The following is a 16,184-nucleotide window of genomic DNA, read 5'->3' as shown; positions in this document are numbered from 1 at the left end:
GAGTGCTGGTTTGGTGAGTGTGGTATCGTGTTCTCAGTCTGCCCATGCAGTTCCGGACTGTCACTATGTTCAGGTGGGATCCAGTCCCCTGGCAGCAAATTCAGGTTTGGGAACTCAAAGATCATTGGGAGGCCATGCACGACAACCCCTCTTCCTCAAAAGCTTACAGTAAGGAAAGCCATGGGAAAATGGTTTGAAACCATGTTGACTAACCTCCCTGGAAACAAATCAGAATGAATGCTCCTTAAACAGCCAACATTGTCAAATCTCCCCACAAATCAAACAGAACGAATGCTCAATAAACAGGTTGCTCCCTTGGAAACCTGCCGTTTATGAATCTGTTTATTACAAACATTTATAATCCACCTTTGGCCCAAAGGTCCTAGGAAGGTAAATGCATAGGTAGTATTGAAAACCAACAACTGGCAATAATAATAAGCTAGACCAGTGTTTCCCAATGACTGTTCCGCGGCACACTAGTGTGCCGCGAGATGTTGCCTGGTGTGCCGCGAGATGTTGCCTGGAGGGAGGCGGGCGAGTCGGGGGGCGAGAGGCAGGGTGGCGGCGGCGAGGAGAGGCCGCCCAGTGCGGGGCTCTCGCCGTCTGCCTGCCTGGCTGCCTGTGAGCTCGGCGGGCAGCGCCTCCGTCCGCAGCGCCCGCCTCGCGGCTCTCATTCCCTGCCCCTGCCAAAGCTCACCCAGCCAAGCCGCGCTCTCCTTCCTGCCTCGCTTTGCTGCCTCCTCCCCCCCCACCCCCAAAGCTTGGAGGTTCCCCGGCAAGGGGGAGGGAAAAAAATTGAAACTTACACTTTCGTGCGTCCCTCCCGGCGTGACGCTGCGCGCTGACATCACAGGGCTGTAATGGTGGTGTGCCTCAAGATTTTTTTCATCCAACAAGTGTGCCTTTGCCCAAAAAAGGTTGGGAAACACTGAGCTAGACCAGTGGCGTAGCATGGGTTGTCAGCACCCGGGGCAAGGCAAGTAATTTGCGCCCCCTAACCTGTGGATTTGCGCCCCCTAACCCTAACCCCCAGATGTTGCACCCGGTGCGGCCGCCCCCCCCTGCACCCCCCACGCTACGCCACTGAGCTAGACTAAACACAACATTCATCAAATTGCAGTGGAAACACACTAAAAAAGCATAGCTAAATGAGGCAGTCTCAGACTCTCCGTCTCCTGGTACTCCTCAAAGGCTTGGGTAAAGAGTTGCATCTTTCACCCACTGGTGAAATGAAAGCAGCAATGTTGGAGCTTGATATACTTCTGACAAAAGGTCATTCCACAGGTGTGGAGCAACCACAGAGAACACACTCCCACAGCCCCCTCCAGCACAGACCTCACTAGGTGCGGTGACTACCAAAAGGGCTTCTTCTGTAGATCTGAAAGCATGAGCGCAGCAAAGGATGCATTCAGCCAATGGGCGAGCTGCTACGTACACTTACAGCATAACAGAATTCATTCATACAAATGTAAATCAGTTATTTGCAACAGAAGCATTCGTACGCTGTAGGCATCAGGTCTGGTTTTATAGGAACGCTGGCTTTTAAAGCGCAGGAGAGCCAGCAAAGGAAAAACAATGTGCAAGCAAAGCAGACTTATAGCATGGGAAGGGGAGAGAGAGAGAGACTGGATTAGACATCATATATATATAGAGGCAGGGGCGTGAGTGGTCTGGGAGCCGCCAATGCAACAGCAACGTTGAAACTAGTTGATGGCTTGTGTTGTCTGCTTTAAAAAATGAAACAGAATCCCCATGAGGTCTGCTTATATATATATATATCATTTATAAAAGCAAAGGTCCCATACTCAGGAGTCATTGCATAAACAATCTGGCCTCTGAACATAAGAAGTGCTTGCCAGAGCACAGTGAGGTCAACCTAGTCCAGTATTCCTTGCAAGCCTGTGGTGCCCATTTCATAGAATCATAGAATCATAGAGTTGGAAGAGACCACAAGGGCCATCGAGTCCAACACACCTGCCAAGCAGGAAACACCATCAGACCACTCCTGACATATGGTTGTCAAGCCTCTGCTTAAAGACCTCCAAAGTAGGAGACTCCACCACACTCCTTGGCAGCAAATTCCACTGTCGAACAGCTCTTACTGTCAGGAAGTTCTTCCTAATGTTTAGGTGGAATCTTCTTTCTTGTAGTTTGGATCCATTGCTCCGTGTCCGCTTCTCTGGAGCAGCAGAAAACAACCTTTCTCCCTCCTCTATGTGACATCCTTTTATATATTTGAACATGGCTATCATATCACCCCTTAACCTCCTCTTCTCCAGGCTAAGCATGCCCTGCTCCCTTAGCCATTCCTCATAAGGCATCGTTTCCAGGCCTTTGACCATTTTGGTTGCCCTCCTCTGGACACGTTCCAGTTTGTCAGTGTCCTTCTTGAACTGTGGTGCCCAGAACTGGACACAGTACTCCAGGTGAGGTCTGACCAGAGCAGAATACAGTGGCACTATTACTTCCCTTGATCTAGATGCTATACTTCTATTGATGCATCCCAGAATTGCATTGGCTTTTTTAGCTGCCGCGTCACACTGTTGGCTCATGTCAAGTTTGTGGTCAACCATTTGCCTGTTGCAGCAAGAACAACGGAGTCCTTTGTGGCATCTGAAAGATTTGTGGTGGCAGAAGCTTTCATGGATTAGGGCCCACTCTGTCAGGTGCCTACCCTGTCTCTGCTTGCTAAGGCACCCTTGTGGCCCTAGTCCAGGGCAACATGGAGTGACATGGAAGCTACAGTTCAACAGAGCGCCCATGTTGGCTACCTCTAGCCAAACACAGCGGCAGGTGGTGCAGTTGGGCAATGACACTCACCTGACCTCAAGGCAGGCCGTTTGCTCCTGCTTACCAGGCAGAGAGTGGGACAGGGCTGGTTGGTGCTGTGGAATTGCCAGGGGTTCTGCCAGTGAGTTTGCACAGCGCTGACCTCCTTGCAACCTCGCCTCTTCCACTCTCCCTCCCGGTAAGCAGCAGTGACTCGACTTCTTTAAAACTGCTGTCTGGTGCGTCTGCAGCCAACTTCATAAGCAATTTGATTCCTGTTTAATGTCTGTACAATACCTGTCAGGTCCCACGTGAAATACAGGTGTACATTTATTTAACTTTTTTAATGGGTAACCTCGCTGAACACATTTGCTTAGGCACTGGGGTGTGAGAACTGATCTGCAAGAAGCAAACTGAGATAAGGGCATGGGGGACTGCTCCTGATCTTGCTCCCTAGCAACTTACTCTCAGAGGTAGACTGCCCCTGAATTTACGGCTCAAGTGGGGGATCTTTTCACACTGAGGGACCCTCTCCCTTCTTGGCAACCTTCGGGGGGGTGGCATATGCCAATGGGGAGCAGAGGCAGAGGCAAAGTGAGTGCAGCAGGAAATGTAAATGTTATCTTCATACAGTAGGCTAGTTCCTAAACAGACCTCTCTGTCCTCCATCCAGGTGAACAAAAGGCATTGCCCGAGTTCAAGGACACATTCCAGCCAGGTAAAACTACTCAAGAAGGACATGAAGGAGGACTGGTGAATTTTGCAGACTGGGGAGAGTCCCACTGCTGTCAAGCAACCCAGAACTGCCTCCCAGAAGTGCAGATGAATTGCTGGGGCCAACAGCTCATTCCCCCAGACCACTGGAAAAATGCTCAGCACAGAGCTTAGTGTTGAACCAGCAAAGTCCCAGTTCACCGCTACATTGTTCTAAGGCTGCAACGCTACACCCACTTTCCCATTGAACTTGTTGGGAATTAACTTCTGAATAGGCATGGTTTAGGGTGGCGCTGTGGGTTAAACCACAGAGCCTAGGACTTGCCGATCAGAAGGTCGGCAGTTCAACGGGGTGAGCTCCCGTTGCTCGGTCCCTGCTCCTGCCAACCTAGCAGTTCAAAAGCACTTCAAAGTGCAAGTAGATAAATAGGTACCGCTCCGGCGGGAAGGTAAACGGCATTTCCGTGTGCTGCTCTGGTTCGCCAGAAGCGGCTTAGTCATGCTGGCCACATGACTGTACGCCGGCTCTCTTGGCCAATAAAGCGAGATGAGCGCCGCAAACCCAGAGTCGGCCACAATTGGTCCTAATGATCAGGGGTCCCTTTACCCTTACCTAGGACTGCACTGTTAACTCCCAAGCCATTAGCAGTCTTTCTCGAATCAGGTTATTATCGTGTATCCCAGTCCCTGCAATACACTATTGTTGTGTCCAAGAAAACATACAGCTAGTCACCTTCTTGCCTTGGAAGTGGAGACCCATAGTGGAGTCCCAACAGTCAAGAGGAGGGTGGTTTCTGCATGAGCTGTAGAGGGAAGTGAGGGGCAGATGGGGCTCCTCCACCTGAGAAGGCAGTCCATTTAGAAGGAAAACTCTGGTCCTAAACCTGTGCTGCCTTGCCAGACATCTTCAGGAGAAGAAATGGCAAAGGAGTAAACCCTGCAACAAATCCGAAGTGGAGTCCCTAAAGCAGTTGGATGGCACCTTGTACGCAACTCCCGCAAGCCAAACTGGTGCCAAACATATCACTCTGCTTTCCTTTGGACCACATCAGCGAGGCCAGGGGGTGGGGTCTTGTCGTCTGGGCAGCCCAGGACCACCACACACCCTGCCCAGGCTTGCACCCCAGGAAGGTCACTTTGGTGCTGCTAACTCAGTGGTTTGACTTCACCCCTCGAGGCACACTCCATTGCTCTCGAGACAGACAGATGCCAACATCCATCACCAGCTTTCATGGCATAGTAAAGGCTAAAGAATTAGGAAAGGAGGATGCAAGACCATGTGAAAAGGATCCTGGTCATATTCCTTAGGGCTCCTAGTATTAAACATTGAAACAGACTATTGATCCATCTCGTTCAATATTGTCTACTGGCAGCTGTTCTCCAGAGTTCCAGACAGGGGACATTCCCAGCTCTACTTGGAGCTACTGAGCTACAGTCTTTCTCACTTCGGTTGTGAAAGGCACAAATAATATTTTAATCTTATTCAGACTGGACTTTGTGATGTGATTTTTAAAAGCCAATCAATATTTATTGATGGCTGGCAGCGGCTATCCAGGAACTGTGACATGCGTCTATCTACGTACCTGGAGAAACCAAGGACCCGAACCTGGGACTTTCTGCACGCAAACCACTGAGCTACAGCCCTTTCGCTTGGATGCACCGCCTCGCCTCTTTTCCCACCTGCTCACCCAGCGCTAAGCGGGCATCAGAATCCGAAGTGGAAAGGTGGCCCCGGGGAAAACCCTCTTCCGGCGCCTACCCACTTGGCGCAAGGAGGACAATACAGTACTGCAAATCTCCTGGTTCAGTGCAATACAGAGCAAGAGGGGAAGGGGCGAAAGAAAGAAAGAAAGAAAGAAAGAAAGAAAGAAAGAAAGAAAGAAAGAAAGACATTGCCTTTCACAAACGCAACAATACATTCTCTCCCAGGTCCACGGTTAAGCAATCCCCAAAGCTGCAATTCTGCGCGCTTTTGAGTTGGGGAGTGGAGTCCCATTGAATTAGGAGGGGCTTTCCATTAAAATCAAGACCCTCTGAATGAAGAGGGGTTTCCTCCCGACCAAAACGCTCAAAAAGGATCGGGGCTGCCTAGCTCAGATGCTGGCAGTGGAGAGAAAGAGGGAGCGAGAGCGAGGAAAAGATGCCTCCCCAGCCAAACTCGTCTCGTCATTCATTCTTTGCTGCTCGCCTCCCCTCGCTCGCTCCCTCCCATCACCCTGTCCTGAAAGAACCCCAGGCAGCCAAGGCAGCCGCCGATGCCTCCACCAGCTCCCATCCACCCCCCCCCCGGAACAATCCGGCTAGGACTAAAAGGCGGAGGACCAGCTCCCCGCCCCCCTCTCTCTAGGACAATGAGAAGGAGAGCGTTCTTTATAGGACCGATAAAAAGAGGCGCAGAGGCGAGCAAAACCCCTCCGGATCTCTTCCCTTCCTTCGCCCCCTCCTTTTCCTCTATATGCCCCTCCAGGATCTTCTTGGCTATGGATTTCATTTCATTGATTAATATTATGATCCTTTTCTTCCTGAGCGCAGATCAGGCAGCCGCGCGCGCACATATACACAGGCTCCTCGGAACTAATTGGGAACCAGCATCCCTGTGGAAGGAAGAATGGAGCTACTCACCTATGGGGGGGGGAGCCCATCCAGCTGAATGAGCGCAGGCAGGAAGGATGGTCCTGATCTCTTATCTCCCTTCTCGCAGGGAAGCCTCACCTAAGGTGCATTTCCTATTTAAAAGCACCGGCCATAAAGAGACAGAAGCGCGCGCGCACGCACACACACACACAGAGAGAGCTCGGCTTTCTTTTCTGCCTCTCCTTCCCTCCCTCCCTCCTTCCACTCACTCTCTCTGTGTACTGATAAGCTCCCCTCTGTCACTTACCAGCCACTGCCTCTATAGTCATGCAAAAAGAACGCCTCCCGGCGCCCTGCCCACCTGCATGACGTCATGGAAGGGCTGTCAGTCACCGGGCAGCCACCTGCTGTTAGCTCAGGCTGGTTGCAACCGCAGCTGCGCCCCCACCCCGTCCCCGGTTGGAGGCAGGGAAGTGGAAGGGAGGAGGGAGGGAAGACAGCAGCTGGTTCAAGGGTGCAAGAACAGTGAGAGGCTCTTATGTGCAAAGGGTGGGGGCAGAAGAAATGAGAAGTCTGCCAGCTGTGTAGTTCCCTGCTCAGATGAAAATTTGGGCACATCAGCAGCCAAATTTGGAGATGGTATCTACTTCCTTCTCTGTGTGTGCGTGTGTGTGTGTGTGTGTGATGGGGGGCGAAGAGAAGAGCAAAGGTAAAAGAAGTTTAAGGCTGAAAGCTGAGCAGGTTGGAACAGAAGAAGAACCCTGCTGGACAAGTGGCCCAACTAGTCCAGAATCCTGTTCCCAATATATTTTGGCATCTGAGGCAGACCACAAAATGGCACGGCCTTTCCTGCTGTGGAATAAGGGGTAAGTGAAGATCTACATCCAAAACAAGTACAGGGGGGAGATCTACATTGCATCTCTCCTATTGGTCAAGAGCAGGCTTCCTCAGCCTCAGCCCTCCAGGTGTTTTTGGCCTACAACTCCCATGATGCCTAGCTAGCAGGACCAGTGGTCAGGGATGCTGGGAATTGTAGTCTTAAAACATCTGGAGGGCCGAGGTTGAGGAAGCCTCCTACAGAAGCTCCTACAGAGGCAGCATGTGGGGAACAGATCCAAGGGTGCATTGCTGCTGTCAGTGCCACTGCAGCAATGGGTGATGCATTCCTTGGAGGCCATATAATCTGTCCCTGTGGATCTTGCTGTCAGGAGTTCAGCCTACACCCGAATAGGACCCTGGTAGAGACACATGCCCAACTGGCATGTTCCCTCCCTCCTGGTCAATCATTCAGGAGCTTCATTAGCTTTCTTCAGCCCGAACATCACAACAACCGATGCCAACCGACACCGGCACACTTAGGGATCCGCAGAGTTTGTGCAGTTGCGTAACAGACCTCAACAACTCAGTATTTTGGCTAATCTACTTTATTTACATATAAAGACGCACGGAGCACTGCAATATGGCTCCCTCTCTCTCTAGCATCAGACAGCAAAGAGAAAAAGAACAAAGGACAATAGTCCCACTTCACGGAACACAGTAACACAAACATCCTGTCTCCATCACTTCCCACTCTGTGGAGTCAAAACATACACCGTCATGTGATAGACAAAAATCCCATGACTGCAATCATAGATCAGGAATTCTAACACTTGCTGCCTAAGGCAGTTGCCTCAGCTTGCCTCTTGGGTGGGCCAGCTCTTTCCTGTTCTCACAGTGGCCACCCAGATTTCACCAGAAGGACCTGAGCACAACAGCACTCTTCCCTCCTGTGATTCCCTTCACAACAGTTGGGGTGCAACATAGCTTTTTTGGCTAGTAGTCACTGATGGCTTCATTTTCCATTAACCTGCCTTGTCCTCTTTGAAAGCCATCTGAGTTGGTGGCCATCGCTACAATTTGTTGGGATTGACTACCATTCCTATTGAACTTAATGGGCCTAGACTGGTAACGCCCATTCATTTTTATGGGTCTCTTCCGGATAGAACTTTGTTGGATACAACTTTTACTCTTGCTGCATGCAAATATGTGATCACAACCACATGTACAAGTTGTGGGAATCCTGAGACAACGGCAGCGCCTCAGCTTGCATGCAACAGAAAAGCACCCACTCCAAACACTGGTCTTGTGTCTATATAGCTTTGCTTACATGCAAGACAATCTACTCCACCATGAGGTCTAGAAATATGTGAGATTAAAAAAAAAATTGATCTATTTTTATTTTAAAAGAAAAATCAGGACTTGGTCAGATGGCAATACTGGTGCTGCTGTTCATGAGCAGAAAAAGTTTGTTGTTGACAACTTACCAGGAATAACTACCAACCCCAGATGGGAAAAGCCCGCAAAGCAGGGAGCAGGTCTTCCAGGACTCACAGCCAAGATGGTCTCTGGTCTCTTCAGCAGCCTCAGTTTCAGCAGACTCAACTGCCAGTCAACTTCTGTACAGGGAATTATAGAATTGCAGAGTTGGAAGGGACCCTAAAGGCCATCCAGTCTAGCCCCTTCTCAGCTAAAGCACCCATGACAGATGGCCATCCAATCTCTGCTTAAAAACCTTCAAGGAAGGAGAGTCCACTAGCTCCAGAGGGAGTCCGTTCCACTGTTGAGCAGCTCTTAAATGGAGGACACCATTTTGCTCTTTGCCTCAGGCAGCAAGAAATCGTGGGGTGGCGTTTAGTTGGAACCTCATGCTCATTGTTCATCTAACAATGCATATGTTAACCATCACATTTGTCGCAAATCGTTCTGTCTACGGGCCTGGAGAAGAGTGGTGCGATATTAATGCAATCGGATCACTGGCTGCTTATAGATGGCTTTTCTCCCTTCAATCCAAAGCTAAATTGCTTCTGGAAAAGAACCTTGCGTGGCATGGAGTCTTTGATTTCCAAAGCTGTCACTGCCTTCGTATCAACTCTTGCGAGAGGCCCTCTTTTTCCTTATTAAATTGAACTAGAACTGCCAAAAGTGGGGGGGGGGGAGAGAGAAAGTGTGGAAAAAAGATAACTTGCATAATAATGTAGCTGAGGGAGACACCATTTTGTGGAGTGAACAAGTGACCTTGTTGTACCACGTGTTGCCATCTCTGGAGGAGCAGGAGGGGTACCTTGGAAATGTAGGTCTTCTGCATGTAGGAACTGAGGAAACTGCCTTATAATGAGTTGTACCATTGGTCCATCTAGTTCAGTGCTGTCTACACTGACAGCAGCAGCTCTACAGGATTTTGGGATGCGAGTGGCACTGTGGTCTAAACCACTGAGCCTCTGGGGTTTGCCAAGGTCGGCGGTTCGAATCCCCGTGACGGGGTGAGCTCCCGTTGCTCTGTCCCAGCTCCTGCCAACCTAGCAGTTCAAAAGCACGCCAGTCAGGGGCGTAGGAAGGGAGGGTGGGGGCGGTTGGCCCCCGGGTGTCATCCCTGAGGGGGGGTGACAAAATCCCCCCTGGGCGGATTGCCACGCCGACTCCCTGGGATCCAATCACTGCTCCAATCGCCCCCCTGGGTGCCAATCACCACTTCAATGGCCCCAAAGGGCGCCGATCGCTACGCTGATCACTCCTCTGCATGCCAATTGCTACGCCGATCGCCCCCCTGGCTCCAGGTGCCCAAGCGGCTTGCTCCACTACTGATGTCAGTGCAAGTAGATAATAGGTACCACTGCGGCGGGAAGGTAAACGGCGTTTCTGTGCGCTCTGGTTTCCCTCATGGTGTTCCCTTGCGCCAGAAGCGGTTTGCTCATGCTGTCCACGTGACCCAGAAAGCTGTCTGTGGACAAATGCAGGCTCCCTCAGCCTGAGAGCAATAAGAGCGCCGCAACCCCATAGTCGCCTTTGACTGAACGTAACCATCCAGAAGTCCTTTACCTTTTTTTACCTACAGGATTTCAGGCAGCGTTCTCTCCTAGACCCAGAGATGCCTCAGTTTGAAACTGAGCTACACCCCTTCCTCCTAAACAGAAACACAAGAAGCTTAGTATTGTCTACATTGACCGCTATCAGCTCTTGAGGATTTCGGACAGATTCCCAGCCCTACTTGGACTTGCTGGGTATTGAACCTGGAACCTTCTGACTGCTAGAATGGAATAAGAGAAGGAGAGGCAACTCTGGGTGTCTTAAATCATTGAGCAATTTCCTCTGATGAAGATTGTTGTTGTCGTTGTTTAGTTGTGTCCGACTCTTCGTGACCCCTTGGACCAGAGCACGCCAGGCACTTCTGTCTTCCACTGCCTCCTGCAGTTTGGTCAAACTCATGCTGGTAGCTTCGAGAACACTGTCGAACCATCTCGTCCTCTGTCGTCCCCTTCTCCTTGGGCCCTCCATCTTTCCCAACATCAGGGTCTTTTCCAGGGTGTCTTCTCTTCTCATGAGGTGGCCAAAGTATTGGAGCCTCAGCTTCACGATCTGTCCTTCCAGAGAGCACTCAGGGCTGATTTCCCTCAGAATGGATAGGTTTGATCTTCTTACGGTCCATGGGACTCTCAAGAGTCTCCTCCAGCGCCATAATTCAAAAGCATCAATTCTTTGGCAATCAGCCTTCTTTATGGTCCAGCTCTTACTTCCATACATCACTACTGGGAAAACCATAGCTTTAACATGATGAAGATACATGAAACCAAATGGGAGATTTATTCAACAAAAACATGTCTGTACCTAGCTGGCTTTGCATTATTATTGTTTTATGTTGAGAGCCAGTGTGGTGTAGTGGTTAAGAGCGGTAGTCACGTAATCTGGGAAACCGGGTTCATGTCTCCACTGCTCCACATGCAGCTGCTGGGTGACCTTGGGCCAGTCACACTTCTTTGAAGTCTCTCAGCCTCACTCACCTCACAGAGTGTTTGTTGTGGGGGAGGAAGGGAAAGGAGAATGTTAGCCGCTTTGAGACTCCTGAAGGGGAGTGAAAGGCGGGATATCAAATCCAAACTCTTCTTCTTCTTCTTATTGGTCATATTTCTGTATTCAAATGCCTCAAAGCGATTTACACAGTACAAAGAAAACAGCAAACACATTAAAACAAGGTAAAAAGCAGCAATAAACCAAGACCAATATACTCATGCAATAATATGTTTAGGAACAAGTCCTGCCCACTCCACTTAAAGGACAAGCACAAAACAAAGGCCACTGACATATCTAACTACCCTTTCAACTAAAAGCCATGAGCCTCCTTGTTATTAATAATGTTTTTGCTTGGCACCTAAAAAGAGACTGTGATAGTGCCAGGGGTGCTTTCCTAGGGAGAGAATTCTACAAACAGGGAGCCACCACTTAAAAGGTCAGTTCCGCACTTCCCTTTGAAGAACTTCAGGTGACTAATGCAACTTTGCATTTTTTTCCTACCATATCCTGCCCCCTTTCTCTTGCTCTTCTGTGCCTATAGCGGCCCCCTGATCCATGCTCCCTGTTCCTATGGGTCTTTAGCTGGAAGGAAATCCTGCTGGGCCTTGCATAGAAAAGCATGCACAGTATTGCAAGCGCAGAGATTTAGCAAATGTAGCTTTTTCCTAGCATGGAGGAAAAGCTTCAGCTGCTTAATTATTGCACCTCAGCCTGCTTGTCATAGGCACTGGAGCAGATATAGGACAAAAATACAGCAATCATACCAGGGAATGGGAAAGATCGGGGAGTGGAGAACATCAGTTCTTTCCAAGACTGAAATGCTAAAAATTTATATCTGGTTGCATTGTTTCTTTTTTCAGTATTCTCTCTAGGCAACACGGCATCAAACTGCAAAGAGACAGCATCAAAATTCAGTTCCGGGCTCCCAGCTTCTCAGTCATCCTCAGTATCTGTGCCTTTAAATAGTAGTTTGATGCACAGACATTAGCAAGTTTATTTCCTTGCTGTGAAAAACCTCCATCTGCTGATTTCTGCACATCCAGCCTGCTGTTTGAGGCACAAGATCAAGCCAGGCCAGGGTTATAGATGTCTGCGTGTGTCAATTGACAACCCAAGGGGAATGAAATACCGTATCAGCGACGACAGTTCCTCTTTCTTTACACAAGATTACTTTATTCACTCGTTGAAGAACAGGATACCCTATTCCTGCTCTAGAAAGGCTATAATTTCCCTAAGGTCCCAGTTAAGCAGGATGGCTTCGCAGGAGCCTTAATGAATATTTGAGAGGCTGGTGGGCGAAAGCAAGAGAATGTGAGGATAATAACCAGGCATGTGTGCTTGCGTGTCTGACTTGCACACCGTGTACTGGAAGAACCCCAGAGCTTGCAAAGTAGCCATAGGGGCAAAGGGCAAGAGATTGCATGAGAAACGTAGGATGCCATGGGTCCGTCTGTTTGATAGATGGGCTATTTGACCCACCTGTCAGAGCAGCACAGAAACAGCTGTCAGGCATACCCCCTGCTGAAGCATCCGCTGCCCCCTCCCGTTCAATAAATCACTGCAATCTTATGCAGTGACATAGTCACAAGCCCCACTTTGTTCAATGATAAGTAAGTGTCCTCAGGTCTGCAGCCGTAAAAATGTACAGTGGCACCTCTGGTTAAGAACTTAATTCATTCCGGAGGTCCGTACTTGACCTGAAACTGTTCTTAACCTGAAGCACCACTTTAGCTAATAGGGCCTCCTGCTGCCGCCACGCTGCTAGAGCACGATTTCTGTTCTCACCCTGAAGCAAAGTTCTTAACCCGAAGTACTATTTTTGGATTAGCGGAGTCTGTAACCTGAAGCGTCTGTAACCTGAAGCATCTGTAACCTGAGGTACCACTGTAATAGGTGAAGCTTTTCCTAGCATGGAGAGAAGTGTTGTTTGTTTAAGCCAGTAGTGGCCAAACTTGGCCCTCCAGATGTTTTGAGACTACAACCCCCATCAGCCCTAGCTAACAGAAGCAGTGGTCAGGGATGATGGGAATTGTAGTCCAAGTTTGGCCACCACTGGTTTAAGCTGATGCCATTATTTTAAATTGTATTCTTTTAGGGGTTGTTTTTTTAAAAAAAAAAATGCATTGACTTAAGCAGATGGCAGAAAGGTGTTTTGAAGGTCTTGATAAAATAGTGGAAATTCAACAAGAGTTGCTTTCTGTATCTGGCCTCTTTCAGACCAAAAGGAAGCTGCAGTTTATTTGTGTTGCCATATTTTGAAGAGCAAAAATGAGGACACATTTGCTGATTTCTACTTTTAACTATGGATCGCTATGACGACTCTCATTTTACATACCCATGAAAAAGAGGGTGTTCCCTGGAAAAAGAGGACATATGGCAACCCTACGAGCAGATAGGACTTCCAAAAAAAGCAGGCATAGCTTATGCAAAGAGGGACAGGCAGGAAAATAAGGTATTCGCCTGGTTGTTCATTCTCCTGGCCTACATGTTATTGAAGCAAGGCATGTGGTTGCCAGTGTTTTCCCCAATTCTGCTCCTCCACTTTTAATACCGGACATTTGTTTAAGGCACTTCCAGGCTGTCACTGTTTTCAGGTGGGGTTCATACCAGCAAATTCAGGTCATGAGATTGTAATCAAGTGAAAGGTCTTCCACAACAAACCAGCTTCCCAAAGATCAGACATATATGAAGACTGATGGAGAAATGCTCTGAAAATTGTGGGATGACAAAGCTTAGATGCAAAACGCCACCCAGCCTCGCAACACACAAATTTGTATGAATGCTCATTCATTAGGTCCAGTCGTGACCGACTCTAGGGTTGCGGCGCTCATCTCGCTTTATTGGCAGAGGGAGCCAGTGTACAGCTTTCGGGTCACGTGGCCAGCATAACTAAGCTGCTTCTGGCGAACCAGAGCAGCGCACGGAAACGCCGTTTACCTTCCCACTGGAGCGGTACCTATTTATCTACTTGCACTTGTCATGCTTTCAAACTGCTAGGTTGGCAGGAGCAGGGACTGAGCAATGGGAGCTCACCCCATCATGGGGATTCGAACCGCCGACCTTCTGATTGGCAAGTCCTAGACTCTGTAGTTTAACCCACAGCGCCACCCGCAGCCACCATCATTTAATTCCCCTGCAAGAAAATCAGGATGAAGCGCCCTTAGTCATTTAGCAAAAGCCCCCCAGGTTCAGTTCATTGTATTTCCAGTTTTTGAAAAACCTGGAGAAGAATCTTGCCTGAGCCCACAGAGAGTTGTTTTTATTTAAATATTCAAATATTCAAAGCCTTCCCTGTACGGAAAGGACCTCTGGATGGACTATGCAGTTAATTCGAGCGATAGTTTTATAACACAGGTAAGATAAAACAGTAAGTAATGACATATTGTTAAAACAAAAGCAGCAGCTATTACAATGTTAAGGTGTAGAATTAACAACTCCTAAACGCTGCACCAGAGACAAGCCATAACCTGATGGCAGAACAGAGCCAAAGGTGGGCCTCAGAAGGGAGGATGTTTCACAAGCAGGGAGCCACCGCCGAGAAGACACTGCCCCATTAGGGCATGTCATTTTAGGGAGTGCAATTTAAGTTTTGCAAATTTCCTCCATGATAGGTCTTTAAAATATGGTTTTGAGTCCGATGAGTTCATATTTGCTGTTGTTTTTGTAACTGGAAAGCATTTAGCTTGGTAAGTATATGTTTGATGAAGAAGCACATAAGCTGCTTTCGGAAAACCAAGGAATTTTAATTTTACCTTCTGAAAAGGTCAGGTAATTCTAAATAATAATAATTTTAATAATGATAATAATAATTTTAATGGTAATGATATATAACTGCAAGTACTTGGCAGTCATTTCTAATGGTTTCTATGCAATTTTACACACATTTTCCTTACCAAGCCAAGCAAATTATATTAATTTAACCAAATTATCTTTTGAATTCCCAAGTGCTTTACAGTGCCATCTGGTGTTGCTTGTTTATAACGCATTCAAAATGCTGTTTTTTTTTTACTAATGTAGCTGAGTCCCAAGAAAGACCTTTCTGGAAAAGGGAAGAAAGACAACAAGATAAAAACATTGTTAATTTTTGTTGTTGTAAATCTCTGCTATTGGATTAGTCTTTACTTATTGTTACAGTATTGTTGCTATTAATGTTGTTAGTTTTTAAGCAGTACTTATTTATATTTTGGGGTTCTCCACTTTTGAGAGTTTGCTTAAATTTAGAAGCAGGTGATTAAGCCTCTGAACGAATGTTGCATTCAGAGGTACATATTAGAGCCCAACGCCATATTTATGTAAAGGAAAAGCACTTCGTGACTGTGTACACACCACACACTTAAAGCACATTGCTTTCCCCCAAAGAATCCTGGGATCTATAGTTTACCTCCTCAAAGAGCTACAATTCCCAGCAGCCTTAACAAACTACAGTTCCCATGAGGCTTAGGAGGATGGGGAAGTACTTTAAATGTAAGAGCCATATGCAGCCTGAGAAGGGGCTAGTTGAGAGCAGTGAAGTAGCAGGGGATTCTCAGTCTTGCTCCTCTCCCTGCAACAATCGAAACCCCCACTAATAATAATAATAATAATAATAATAATAATAATAATAATAATAATAATTTATTACTAATACCCCGCCCATCTGGCTGGGTTTCCCCAGCCACTCTGGGAGGCTTCCAACAGAATATTAAAATACAATACTACAATACCACTACTCTCGCCTTGCAACTTCCCTGCTACAGGGTTTCAGTGCTGTGAATTTTGGCCGAAGGACTCTCTCTGTTAGAACTGTTTTGTTCTGCAGTTGCTTTATGATATTTTAATATTTTAAGGGAATGTTATTGGGTGGCGAAAGCTCCCTGCTTGTGAAACGCAGTAAAGAAAATAGAGAGAACTGCTAACGGCGGCTTATTTACAAGGGCAAACACACACACACAAAATCTTCTTTGCTGGGAAAGAGTTTAGAACTCCCTTCCACACTCTGAATTGCTCTCCCACTCCAGAGTTGGTTTTTCTGTTAAGGCTGGAGCATTTGCATGCACAGCTAGCTACGTCTGGTGTTTGCACTGGCTTGAGAGCAATAACCAAGGGAAGCTCATTACAGCTGCTGGATTGCAGGCAAGTCCTCTAAGCCTCACTTTATCATCTCTCCCCACCAGGCTCTTCCAGCCATCTGATTTCAGAGTCTTCCTGACCCTTCTGCAAAGAGCTGTGTAGGTGAACTTGTTCCTTCTTGGTAATAGGAGCTGAGGCTGAGAAGCCATTTTCATGCTAATGGAAAATGCTGGAGAGAAAGCCAGCCCAATCTC

The 16,184-nt window shown here is 47.9% G+C and overlaps 1 protein-coding gene across 3 annotated transcripts in view; it reads right to left on the bottom strand.

Annotated features, from left to right (window-relative positions):
- The window catches only part of MAPK4 (mitogen-activated protein kinase 4), a 103,161-nt gene extending 96,811 nt beyond the window's left edge, over positions 1-6,350 (bottom strand). The window contains exon 1 of one of the 3 annotated variants that reach the window (XM_082241998.1): positions 6,102-6,350. The gene's annotated coding sequence lies outside the window, so the exon portion shown is untranslated. The remainder of the gene's footprint in view (positions 1-6,101) is intronic. The other 2 variants (XM_082241997.1, XM_082242000.1) reach the window with 2 other exon arrangements.
- Between the last annotated feature and the right edge of the window lie 9,834 nt (positions 6,351-16,184).

This window comes from Podarcis vaucheri (assembly GCF_965113315.1).
Source record: "Podarcis vaucheri genome assembly, chromosome: 11".
NCBI lineage: Eukaryota > Metazoa > Chordata > Lepidosauria > Squamata > Lacertidae > Podarcis > Podarcis vaucheri.
This window is presented reverse-complemented; position numbering and strand designations above follow the sequence as displayed.